General features: G+C 35.9%; 1 long non-coding RNA gene across 1 annotated transcript; it reads left to right on the top strand.

The window, feature by feature from the left end:
- The first annotated feature begins 7,888 nt into the window (after positions 1-7,888).
- LOC129278107 (uncharacterized) lies at positions 7,889-13,652 on the top strand. Its single transcript, XR_008586216.2, has 2 exons — positions 7,889-9,171; positions 9,681-13,652. It is a non-coding gene; the product is annotated as an uncharacterized LOC129278107 (long non-coding RNA).
- The last annotated feature ends 465 nt before the right edge of the window (positions 13,653-14,117 follow it).

Raw genomic sequence — 14,117 nt, 5'->3', positions numbered from 1 at the left:
TAATTGTCTGGAGGGTAAATTTCCGGGGGGGGGGGGGGTAACAGTCCCCGGCGGTAAAAATATGGGGATGATATTTTCCTTGAAGTAGTTGTCAGGGGGTGATTGACCTAATTGGGTTATTGTTATAGAACCATGAATATATAATGTAATATCAATGGGAACGCGAAGCACGAGCGATTTGGGGGGCTTTCAATTAGGTTTAACTACTCACCAATGTAGGCACTACTAGAATATTGTGTGAACGGGAGCTGTATAGTTTCTGTACTGTTGTTTTAGTATACCCTTCAATAATATTAATGATAACCTCTTGGGAATAGTGCAATCTCGACCAATTCTCCTCATCATTGGCATATTTATTCAGCATGGGTGCACGGGGGGGGGGGGGGAGGGCACCAAGATAAAAAAAAATAAATGAAATGGAAAGGGGGTAGACGTTAAAGAAAATCTGAGATTTTATTTTTCAAAACACATTGAGGTATCTCACAAGGCCTAAATAAATAATGAGAACGCGAAGCGCGATCTGATTTTTTTATTTTTCCTGTATTTTTTTCTGAAAGCCTTAGTCAGGGGCGGACCCAGCTTCCGCCTATAGGGGGGAGGGGCCATTTTTTTCACCCATATTTTCCCCGATCGGCCGCTCAAAGTTGATTTTTTTTTTGTTGTTTCTTTGAGAGGGGTTGTCCCAGTGCCGTAATGAGCCAACAATTTCGAGGGGGCTCGATATATATGGCGTATCGCATAAAATTGATAAGAAGTTGCCACTGAGCGAAGCGAGCAAGCAAATATGTCGACATTTCTATTACAAGAATACAAGGTTGTGATAGATTTTGACATAATATTTGGAAAAAAATATTATATTTCATCCTAGTCCCTTTCCTTTTCTCTCTATTTTTTCTTAGTCTTGATTCTCTCTTTTTTTTTGGGGGGGAGGGCAAAACGCCCATGTCCTACCAGTCATTTTCTAGATTTACTTTATAAGCAACATAATGCGAGCGCGAAGCGCGAGCTGAACATTTTTTGATATTCCAACCTAAAAAGATGAGATTTAAAATCCCCCAATGGGACATTCGATTCATGTTTGTCAATCATGAAAAATGATGGGTAATTTTTGGTATCTTCCTACAATAATAATGCGAGCGCAAAGCGCGAGGTGAAATTTTTTTATATTCTGATTCGAAACTGGATAATTTTAGCACGTTTTGAATAAGATCAAGCTTTGTATCTCAAAAAACATGCGTGTGCGTGTTTTAGAGTTAGACAGAATCCTGGCAATCTGAATACATTTCATTTTTCATCATAAAAATCAATAATGCGAGCGCAGAGCCCGAGCTGAAAATAATATTTGAAACTCCGACATGAAAAGGGTCAATTTAAGCACTGTTTACAGTACTGTGTATATAGGGAAATTTGATAGCAGCATATAAATAATGCGAGTGCGAAGCGCGAGCTGATATTTTATTATTATTTTGACCTAGGATCGAGACATTTTAGGCCTAAGGACATTTTGTCATCATATAAGAATGATGACTATCTTCTATTTCTTTTCCTAAAACTTGTTAATATTTATTTCTGAAAAAGGGACAATTTAGTTATTATGAATTCATACAAATTTTATTTCATATTTATTAATCTGTTAAGCCTAATGAGTGTGTGAAATTTGTTGACACTGCATGAGGCCTGAAAACTGGATATTCTAAGTATTTTTGTAATCATGAATAGGATTCTTTGGTTGATAAATTTTTAGCAAATAATGCGAGCGCAAATCGCGATCCGGAATTTTTTAATGAGGGGATTTGAGTAGTTTGTTATAGAATTAATATATAGACAGCGCTAGCTCATAGGCCTTTATTATTTTTTTACGATCGAGACACCTGAAAAGGTATATTTAGAGAATCTTATATGAAAAACAAAAATACAATAGGTAGGCCTACTTGGCAAATAGTGCGAGCGCACAAAATGTTGCAAATGTTGATTCAAACCATAAAACGGACATTTTCCAGAGCACTTAAAAACATAAATTGGTAAATAAAACAAAATGAAAGATCGATGTCCGAGCTGAATTATGTTTTGTATATTGATATAAAAACTTGATAACTACATATCAGCCTATTGAGCAAGATATGTATCTCATCTAACAGGCATTGCGAGCGCGATGCGCGAGCGAAACTTTAATATAGTGACATTAAATATTTTCAAAAATTGTTTTCAAAGTCTTCTCCTGACCTCATTTTATTCACTCGTCTTCCTCCTTTTATGTTTCGTCTTCTTTTTTCTCCTTTCTTTCCCCCTTTTTTTCTTTTACCGTTTTTCCCAATTTATTTGCTCTGTCAATAGAGGGGAGGTTGGCCTCGGGCCGCCTCGATCCGCCTATGTTAGTAGTTGTTATGATGAACATGATGCATATCTATTAAGAAATGAATGCGACCGCGAAGCGCTAGCTGAAAACATTTATAATGATTAAATGAAAAATACATTTTCAGTTGTCAGGTTAGAATATCAAATATTTTCAGCTTGTGCTTCTCGTTAGCATAAAAATCTGTAAGGTCGGGATGCGTATATAACTAAACAATTTATTGATGCCAGCGCGAAGCGCAAGCTCAAATGTTTTATATACTGACTTAAGAAGGACTAAGGTATAATTCCTATTCTAATTGCTTGTCCCTTTTCTCTTCTTTTTTTCTGTTTCTTACCCCTATTTTGCGCCACCATGGGGGGCAAAGCCCCCTGGATCGGCCTATGTATGTTGACTTGAAAAACACTAACACTTACATGTGGGATTGAAGCAGAGGATGCATACCTCATTAATCAAATATTGCGAGCGCGTAGCACGAGCTGAATTTGATAATAACCCTTTTTTGTGACCCTGAACAGGGTATCTATCTCGCTGAACAGACTTAAAACTCGAAAACATTGTTTTTGTCTGTTATCGTAAAAGCGGGATATTTTAATTCAGCCGCATTAATTTAAGTTTTTTTGGGCAGGACATATATTTCACTATAAACAGGCAATACGAGCAATGTTGAGCCCCGGTCGAAAATGAATTTGCATGAAGCCCTCTAAGTTCAAGGTCAATTTGGCGCCCTCGGTTGAACATAAACTTGGCGCCCCTATGTGAAATATAACTTTGCCCTCCCTTCCCTCTCTGAAACATGTATTTGTCGCATTATGGTCAAAATTCAAATTAGCGCTCCCCTAGTTGGAACATCAATTCGGCGCTCCCATAGTTCGAACATCAGTTTGGCGACCCTCTCCCAGTTCAAACATCAGTTCGGCGCCCCATAGTTCGAACGTCATTTTGGCGCCATCAAATCGACGTCCAGGTCAACATCTCCCTTTTCCGTTTCCCATCTCCTTTTCTTTCTTTTTTCTTTCTCTTATCCTCATTCTTTCTCTCTTTCTTTCCCCCTCTTCCTTTCCCCCTCTTCCTTTCCCCCCTCTTTTCTTTCCCTCTTTTCTTCTCTTTTTTCTGTCTTTTCTTTCCCTCTTTTCCTCTCTCTTTTCTCGTTTTTCCTCTCTTCCCCCTTACTCTCTCTTTTTTTCTTCTCTTTTCCTCTCTCTCTCTCTTTTCTTATCTTTCTTCCCATCTTCCTCTCTCTTTAAATATTATTCTCTTCCTTCCTCTTTTTTTCTTCTTCTTTTCCCCCTTTTCCTTACTCCGTTCTTTTCTTTCTTTTCCCCTTCCACTTTTTTTCTCTTTCCCCCTTTACTTCTCCCTTTTTTTCTTTCCTTTCCCCATTTTTCTCTTTTAATATTTTTTTCTTCTCCCCCTCCCCTTCCTCCCTCTCTCTCTTTCTTCTCTTCTTTTCCCCAACCTCTTCCTCTCTCTCTTTTTTTTCTTATCTTTCTTCCCATCCTCCTCTTTATTTAAATATTCTTCTCTTCCTTTTTTTCCTTTCTCCTTTCTTTTCTTCTCTACCTTTTCCCTCCTCTCTTTTTTCTCTTCTTTCCCCCTTTCTTCTCCCTTTTTTATGTCTTTCCTTTCCCCTTTTTCTTCTCTTTTTTTTCTTCTCTTCCTTTCTCCTTCTTACTCTCTTTTCTATTCTCTTCTTTTCCCATCTTCCTCTTTCTTTTTTATTCTCTCCCTTTTCCCCTCTACCCCCTCTTTTTTGAGCTGGGGGTGAGGCAGTTCCCCCTCGATCGGCCCCCCAATTGATCCGCACCTGATAGAACCCCATGGCCTCGTATCATTTGACCTTTGGACCTCTTGATGACATTGGAATTAGATCCTGATCATAATTTTACACACACCGCGGTCTATCGGACCCGCATAATATCGGACCCGCGGTCTATCGGACCCGCGGTCTATCGGACCCGCGGTCTATCGGACCCGCGGTCTATCGGACCCGCGGTCTAACGGACCCGCGGTCTATCGGACCCGCGGTCTATCGGACCCGCGGTCTAACGGACCCGCGGTCTATCGGACCCGCGGTCTATCGGGATGTCCCCCAATAATACATTGACTTCAATGAGGCTAATTATGTATTCATCAGGTCATATCTCAGGCCACACGGACCGATTCGCACCAAATGTTGGTAGTGGCAGTATTTTATCATGCTCTACCAAAATATGGTATAAAAAATGCTGAAATACAAAATTGGAAAATTGATGATGTCAAACTTCGGTACTCTATAGATCTTCCCCAAATATATTTCCTCGCACTTCAAGTTTTTAGCTCATCCGGCCCGAAGGGCCAAATGAGCTTACATGTACATGTATGTGGTGACGTGGCGTCCGTCGTCTGTCGTCCGTCGTCTGTCGTCCGTCCACAATTTCAAAATGCTTCTTCTTCGCCATTTCAAGTCTGATTTCAATTCTGTTTGCTTTATATGATAGCACTAGGTGGGGGATTCAAAACTTCTACACAGAATTTTGAAATTAAATATGCTAATTTATGCGCATTTTTCACGATTCACAAAAAATGCTTCTTTATTTGTTGACCGATTTTGAATTTTTTGCTTCCATCTGGTAGAGCTTCATGAGGTTCACCAAACTTCTACACAGAATTTTAAAATTTTGACCAGAACAATTTTTATGCTATGCATATTTTTAAAAATTCACATAAAATGCTTCTTCTTCTTCATTTGTTGACCGATTTTGATTTTTTTTCTTCCATCTGGTAGAGCTTCATGAAGTTCACCAAACTTCTACACAGAATTTTGAATTTTGACTAGAACATTTTTTATGCTAATTTATGCGAAATTAATTTATTCATATTTTTAAAAATTCACATAAAATGCTTTTTCTTCTTTAATTGTTGACTGATTTAGATTTTTTTTTCTTCCATCTGGTAGAACTTCATGAGGTTCACCAATTTTCTACACAGAATTTTGACTAGAACATTTTTTATGCTAATTTATGCAAAATTTATTCAGAAATCACAGAAAATGCCTCTATTTGTTGACAGATTTTGAATTTTTTTCTTCCATCTGGTAGAACTTCATGAGGTTCACCAAACTTCTACACAGAATTTTGTAATTTTCAGTAGAAAATTATTTATGCTAATTTATGCGAAATTTATTCATAAATTACATAAAATGCCTCTTCTTCTTTATTTGTTGACAGATTTTGATTTTTTTTCTTCCATCTGGTAGAGCTGCATGAGGTTCACGAAACTTGTACACAAAATTTTGAAATTTTGTCTGGAAAATTATTTAGTCTAATTTTTGCAAAATTTATTCATAAATCACAAAAAATGTTTTTTCTTCTTCATTTGTTAATCAATTTAAATTTCGGCAACTACTTCGTCAATTGCAAAATGTTCACACGCTTTTAATCTCTTTACATGTGCCATAGGGATCATTTAATCCATTTATGCATACAGAAGAGTCACAGATAATTTGGTATCATTTTTAGCAAATTTTATGATTTTTTTTTTAATGGGGCGTCCACAGCCACCTAACTGCATGCTGTTGTTCACAGGCTGTGTGTTGAACACGCAGTGCATGCGCTAGCTATTCGTCCAACACGTTCGCAATACTTAGTGTTTTCGTTGGGATGTTTAAGATATGCACTCTATGTACGGTCTGTATGCGCCCAGTAAACGCGCAGCACGTCAGCAACGCGTTATGCATTTGGCGCAAGCTCGCTAGCCCCTCTCTCAAAACCTGAAAGGAGTTGGGCGCACAACGACGCACTGATCATTTTGTCCACTTTTCAATGCGCGGGCCGTGTGTCCCTCATGCGACACGCATATGTGACCGGGCCTTAAGCAGTAAAAGAATGAGTGTGAAAAGTTAAAAATGATCATGACGAATAATCATCTTTAGTTTCGAAGCGTGAAAACCCTAAATCACCCCAGGCCATGTATCTAAACATTTGTGTTATGACGTTAAAAAAGAACTACGAGTAAGTCACAATCACAGCAGGGGGCCACACACAAAGCTTTATATTCTTGAATACAAAGCTGGATGCATGTATCTTTCTATCTTCCTTCTGCTTTTTTCCTTTTTTTTCTTTCTCTTTTTAAAAATTTCTTTCCTCACTTTTTTTGCTCTTCCCCCTTTTCTACACCTAATGATTCTCTCTCTTTCTGTCTCTTTATCTCCATTTATGTTTCTATTCTCCTTTCCTCTTAATTTTCCTTCTTTTCATTTCTTTTTTTCTTTCAATGTTGTCCTTTCTTTCTTCCTTCCTGAATTCTGCTTTCTTTTTCTTTTTTTGTTCTTTCTTTTGTGTGTTCATACACAGTATGACGATTCCACTGATCTCTGCTCACCAGCGCATGCCGTCATTTTTATTCTCTTTAATAGTTTCCTTATTTCAGGGTCAATTTTCTTTGTTAAAAATTGAAAACAAATTAAAACATTGGATATCTAAATACAATATGCCTTTGAAAGCTTTATTAAATATCAAATACAATAATTTAATTCCAAAAGGCCTACTACAGGCAGAGCTGCTCTTACGCAATATTACAGCTGCTGTTTATCGTCTAACCAAGGCTCATCGCTCAGGCTTGCCTGCGGAGGTGAAACAACCATGCAGGGTTGATAGAGCATAGAAATGAAATATCTTGGATCTTCTAATATGCTTTTCACACTGCATTTCCTTAACCCCATACTATCCTTAACCCCGGGCTATCCTTAACCCCATACTATATATATTTTTTTCGATTCACACTGTCTGAACCCCATACTATTTGCTTAGCTATGGTTAACTTCTTAACCCTGGACTATCACACAGCTCATGAATATTGATGATTTTACCGTACAGAGCGTGATTAACATGCAATTTCAACTTCTTTGTTGGCTAATGCTTAGCCCCACTTTTCCTTAGCCTGTTTCGTTTCACACTGCATCTCTTAGCACCGCAATTGTAGTGCTAGCACCACAATAAGCCGGTTAACCCTGCTTTTTTGCAGGGCCAGATAGAACCGTAATATTTACCGTGCTAGACCACTTTGCTAAAACGTCATGTGAAAATGAAGTGGGCTAAGCTTAACCCCAGGAAATTGGTGGGGCTAAGACCCCCCCTTAGCATTAGTGATTGCAATATTCAAATGCTCATAACTTTCTCATTGATTGTCCGATTTTTCTCAAACTTTTGTTGATCTGTTTCTTTGATTTTTCTGTTTCGATACAAGCCTAGTTATTCCAAAGGTTTCATTCCCCTTTAATATTAGTCATATTTAATGACTAGATCCCAGTCTTAAGCAGGCAATAATGTACATGTATTAAAGTTGCCCTGCTCAGATGTCTGATACGGTTAATAATATATTTTATATCTACTAAGATCAATTCATCTTTTTATTGATACCTCTTCTACCACTGACATCATACATGATTGGATAACTCTTTGTGCGACATATAAACCCTATGTGTGTTGCATTATTTTAGCAGTGAACCCTTCTACGTGGTATAATACTCTTTTATTTGGACAGCTATAACTTTAATCTGACCATTTAGAAAGGAAATGTTGTGAAGTAAACTTGTAGTGTTTGATGCCCTTGATCTTGTGTCATGTGCATGTATGAATTTATTGCATAAAAGTAATAAAGCATTGCAAATCATTTTGTTTACCTGATGCCATCATCATCATTCGCTTGAGTCACAGGTGGTTTAAGAGTTACAAGAAAGGTATTAATTAAAAGCTGAGGAAATGGTCAGTCATATTTTGGTAAATTAAATGTAATATTCAATTATCTCTGAATATAAGCTTTCAAAAATTAGCATTAGCATTTTCTTGATACATTATGAACTTGATGCATTTGAGTTATTTATTTTTATGATAACTACACTGTAGTATCAAATTTTTTGCTTATAATGATGCATTCAAAGTAATTTCCCTTCAAATTCAAAATGTCAAATTTGAAATACATATATGTACATGCTGACTTGTTTGAAGATTTGCTTCAATTTTGATTGGAAAATTATAGTTGTTACCATTCTGTAATATTCCTTTATTTTCACTTAAGAGCCTTTCAATCTCATGATAATTTATATTTTATAAGGCATGTGGTAAATTGCCACTTTGTCCACATCCACTTGGTCCACTTTCCATTTGGTCTAATGGTCTAATTGTAGTATGTATACAACCCATTTAGCCCATTTATACTTTATCTAATTCCAAGTTAGGTTATGTCCATTCCATCTAATATCCACTTGGTCAAACATCACCTAGTCCATATGATAAATGAACTGCCCTTTTAAACAAATTTTCATTTGACAAAGTGCAAACTGATAAGTAGATGAAGTGAAAAATAGGCCATGCAGGCATCAGTCTAAGTTACATTCAGGCCAAGTGATGGTTTGACAAAATTAATAGACCAAGTTAGTTGTAGACCAATTTGGTTAAGCTATGAGACAGTCTGAGAATTAGACAATCTGCTAGTAGACAAAGTGGATATAACCAACAGGGGCCGCGGAAGCGGGGGGTTGGGGGGCTTCAGCTCCCCCACTTTTTTCAAAAACCGTGTACGAAAACGTAAAAACGACCATATGATTGTGAATTTTTGCATGGTCAGCCCCCCACTTTTGGCTCAGCCCCCCCCCCCCCACTTTGAAAACCGTTCCGCGGCCCCTGACCAAGGCATGTTGTGTATCAGTTTTATGTGATCACTCTTCCATTTTCTCTCCTTTTTTTTTGGCACTGCTTTTTATCATATCACAGGAGCCTCCAGAAACGGAAATAGGGAGTGCTCTCTCTCTCTTGGTCAAACTTTCATTTCCTTCATAGGTATGCATTTTTCAGCACCGAGATTAATAAAAGCATGTTCATTCTGTTAATGCATTTTGTCTAATTTATTTCACTTTAATTTATCTCTTTATATTAAAAAAAAAAAAATATCTTTAACTCATGTTTGAATAATTATATTTCTCAACTATATTTTTTTCAATTTCATTGCCATATTCAGTTTTAATATTATTGAGTTGGCTCTATAGTAGAATGCCCAAATCACCTGAATATGTGCAATTATGAATTCCTTGTTTTTAGGAGGCAAGTCACCAAACACATGTTTTTTATCAATAAGGGAAATTTGAAGGAATAGGAAATGAAGGGGAGGGGGATTTGATATGTAGATGCATTTATCTCCATCACAAGTACACCAATACATTAACCTCCTTTGTCAGTCTGAAAAATATAAGATTTATTTTGCTGTTGTATGTTGAAATATGTTATTTTTTTATGAACATGTATATGACATGTGTATTTCATTCATATTTTTTCTCGTTTTGTGTTTTTAGTGCCCTGAAGAAATAATAACGCAAGTGGAGATATTCTACAAAGATATGAGATCTCTCAACTCTGCATATCATATTACATGATATTACTAGAACCTGTTCCTTAATATAACAACTGTATTTAATACATCTCCTGTGCTTGAGCAAACCAGTGGCTTGTTAATTGACATATACATTGCATCCCACAAAAAAAGGAAACCCTTTTTCACTCGAGATAGATTTCACAACTATTAAATATGTCTTTACTATGAATTTGCTACTTATGGCAAGATTGGAATCTCATCTCTAATTTGAGACCAACAGCTTAGCAAATCATTCACGCATGGCAGATTGCAAACAATATTAATATTGAGGCATATTAGAAATGATTTGCGCAGAAATTTCATGTGTTATTCTGAATCCACTCTCATTTCAGAGATCAGTGATAGAAACTTAATAAAGAAACTTAACAAAAGAAATGCTGAAGAGTCACTCGTCGAATAAGCATGGTTGTCATATCATGAACCCATCTTGTCCAATTTTTTCTGCGCAACCTGGATTTGACATTGAAATTTCTAACTCGTCTTGCTCATTAATTCGTAAAATGTTTGTCTCATATTAGGTATAAATTTAAAGAGGAATAGTTGAAGTAAATGATTATGTAAATAAAATATCATAATTTATTTGCCTTTGAAGAAATAATGAGATGGGAATCCTGGTTTCCTTTTTACAACATAAAATGCAGGAAATAGCCATTGATATGGTAAAGATAGCTTTTTGGGTGATTATCTTATTATTTTAATCAAATAGGAAATGTAGGTGCTTGATATCTGTGCAATAGTTTTAGCTGTGTAAATTTACTTCTGCCAGCTGATATTCCTTCAGTAAATGAGCATACGTTTTGCCAGAATTATAGAAGGAGGTATTATTGATGATTTATGAATTTATCTTTTCTTAGTGAACAAGAAAATTGTACAGGCATGTATGCAAAGATCTTATGCTACTGCCAAATGTATAGCTGTGTAGAAAATTATGATTAGATGAAATTCATGTGATATTGTATGCTAAATAACATGAAAAGGTGTCTTTTATGTTGGAAATCTGAGGATATGGAAATATCAAGACCCAACATTCTTTCTAGAACATTTAACCCATCAAAATAAGCTTCACTTTAAACCATTGTAATATACTTGTGCTAAGTTGTACTTGTATTATTTGTAATAATGTTATTTATGCATGATGAATATTGTTATTTTTTGTATTATGTCAGGAAATTTCATTGCACCAAACTTAAAGAAAAGGAGGTGAAAGTGGTGTCTTCTCTTAGTTTTATTTTATTATAATCAATGTAATGAAATATTGAGATATATTCCAGGAATATTTACTTGATAGTATTATGAACATGAAGGTTTCAGGAGAAAGGTAGCTAACTAAAGAGTATTAAGATGTTTCTCTTTACCACACCCGCCCCCCTTCTCTGAGCTAAAGGGAAAAAAAGATATTTTAACATTTTTTACATGGGGAACCCTATTATAATATGACAAAATAAGGTAAATTGTGAACCACTTTGTCTATTTGCCATTTCATGTCACATGGTCTCATATACAACCTTTTACTGCCAATGTGGTCAAGTAAAGGTGTGGATTTAGCTAGATTAGACATGAATAGTTTTGAAAGTTTGCAAAAACAATATGGCCCCTAAAATGGTGTAATGTTCAACCTGGCTAGATCTGTCACAGGTCATATTGCCAGTGAGGACATTATCCACTTTGTAAAATTGTTATACCCATTGTGTATCCCCTTGGTCTAACAAATTATGATATGATGAAATATTTATTTGACGAAGTACGTAGGAGACAAAGTGTGAATGATACGTACCATCTGGACATGAGACCGAGTGATGGTTAGACCAAATGGTAATTAGACCAAGTCACTGGCCTAAGTCCAAGTGACGGACCTTTTGTTCGGGTGAGGGGTGGGGATGATCTAGTATTTCATCCCCCTACTTGAAGAGTATGACGTTACTAATTTACGCCAATGGATGAAGTGGTTACAAACCCTGATTACTGTTCCCAAGTTCCCCTTATATTTTTACGGGCAAGGACATTTTGTTTTCTTTGCCAAGAACAATATTTTGGAAAATAAAAGTCAAAAAAGTAATTTTAATTTGTGAGAAGGAAAGGAATGTGGTACATTTTAGTGTTGTAAATATCTACATTTTGTAAAAACAAAGTACAGAAAACATATATTTATTACAAAGCATTGTTTATCATTGGCTTAGTATGTATTGGATTAATAGTTAACATTAAAAGGATCAAAGAAGCAGTGTAGATTTTTGTCTTTCATGAAAGATTAGAAGTTTGTATTTGCAATTCAATTAAAAAGTCAAATTAGCACCTACTCCTTTATGACAAATATTCAGTTATCGAATATCATACTATCTTGAAAATAAAGAAATTTATTTGTTTTAAAGGTATACAGAGAGCCAAGTTGGCTCAGTCGGTAAAGTGTGCCTGTCGAAGCAAAGATCGTGGGTTTGAGTCCACCCCGGGCGGATGACTGAAGCCAGTGCGTTGTGTGATTATGCCTCTCCCCAGTTTCATAGATGCATGCTACGTTACAGTGGAAAACACTCCGTCCCTCAGATAGGACGTTAAATGGAGGCCCCGTGGAGAGGAGAGCCACCACCTTTGCACGTTAAGAACCCACTGCACTGATTCGAATAAGAGTAGGGGGAAACCCGGTGTAGTGGTCTACCTGCATTCCCCCAACCAGTTATATCAGGAGGAGAGACCTGCGGGTCACAGTTCTGTGTGCGCGCACTTCTAGGCGACCCAGATTGGCTGGCTCCAAAAAAGCGCCTTTGAATGTCTTTGACAGATATATGGCGCTATACAAATGCTGTGCATCATCATCATCATTTTCAAGTACATGTATTCTCATATTATATCATTCACGTTGTAATGAAGAGTATGGTTGTCAGTCTTCTTGAATATATTTTTGAGAAGCAAAAAAAAAATGGATTTAAAAGAAATGATATACATGTGGTGGTATAATTTGTAGAATATTTTCTTAATATATATTTGCATGTTTTTTATCACATGTTTTGTGTATTATTCGATTCTTTTAGTATGTTATCCAATGCAACAGTAATAACTTTGTGTTGACTTGTTCTCAAACCAATATTTTTTTAGGCATATACTAAAGTGATATCTCGAAACATGTAATGATACATGAAATATTGGTAGTTTAGTGTCATTTCTGATTACCGGTAAAATGACATTTTTTAATATTTGGTAATGCAAGCTTGCATAGGTTTTATATTTGACATGTGCTCAAAAATTTTAATGATTAATAAAATAAAAAATCTAATGATATATTGTATTTAATGAATAAGGTAGAGTTTGTCTATAAGAAGCTGCTAAAATCACATCATTTTCACCTTGCTGAGTGAGTTGAATGTTTCTGAACATAACGGTCAATTGATACATGTATTTATCTGAAAGAAATGATGTACGTGTTTATTTATGTATCCAATATTTAAAATGAAAGTATTCAATCTATACAAAGTATAACATTATATAGCTGTTTTAACTGAATCATGACAATTTTACTCTGATGAATTTTTCTTTTTTATCATGTAATAGATTTATACCAGGTTAATAATTCCAAACTCTTGCCAGTTTGATAGACTTTTAATCAACGCCCCTCATGAGGATATTTTTAAAAGTAGCTCTTGGAAATAATTAGGAAAATGATATACTACTAGGAAACTAGTAATTATGTTCATCTATTTGCAGCACTATAAATGCCATGGTATGATCGTTTTGTATACCCCCTTTGTAGAACTTTCATTCTTTGCAGTTTGTCCTTAATTTCCTTGCACAAATGTGTTTTAATTTTCATTTGTAATGAATATAAATTTAATTATTCATCAGTGTCAATTGTTTCATACATTGTGTACCTGTTAATAAATGTTGATACTCTTTCATGTTATATCTCTGAGTAATTTGTATTATTTTACATTGGCGGCGGAAGCATCAAAATTTAGGGGGCGAACATTTAAAAAAAAAAAAAAAAATATGAATTTCAATATGCTTTCAATAAGTCAAAGCTTTACTCATAGCTTTACTATTACCGTGTTTACACTTAATCGGCTTTTTGGTTCAGAACCAAAAGCCGATGCAGAATCGGCTTTTGGTTTGCGTTTACACGTTGTTACAGCTCGCGGTGAACCGCGAGCCGATGCAAAAACCTGATATGATACGCACACCAACGTTAACGTCATAATAAAGACAACGCTGGATTAGTGCGCTTACAATTACGTCACAATGGTAAAGTAAATGAAATGCGCACAAATTGCCGGTGCAGAATCGGCTTTCTGTTTACACGTAGTAAAAAAGCCGATTCTGCATCGGCTCGCAGTTCAGAACCTACTACTTTGGTGGTGCAAATTGCCGG

This window comes from Lytechinus pictus, chromosome 15, assembly GCF_037042905.1.
Source record: "Lytechinus pictus isolate F3 Inbred chromosome 15, Lp3.0, whole genome shotgun sequence".
NCBI classification, from domain to species: Eukaryota; Metazoa; Echinodermata; class Echinoidea; order Temnopleuroida; family Toxopneustidae; genus Lytechinus; species Lytechinus pictus.
This window is presented reverse-complemented; position numbering and strand designations above follow the sequence as displayed.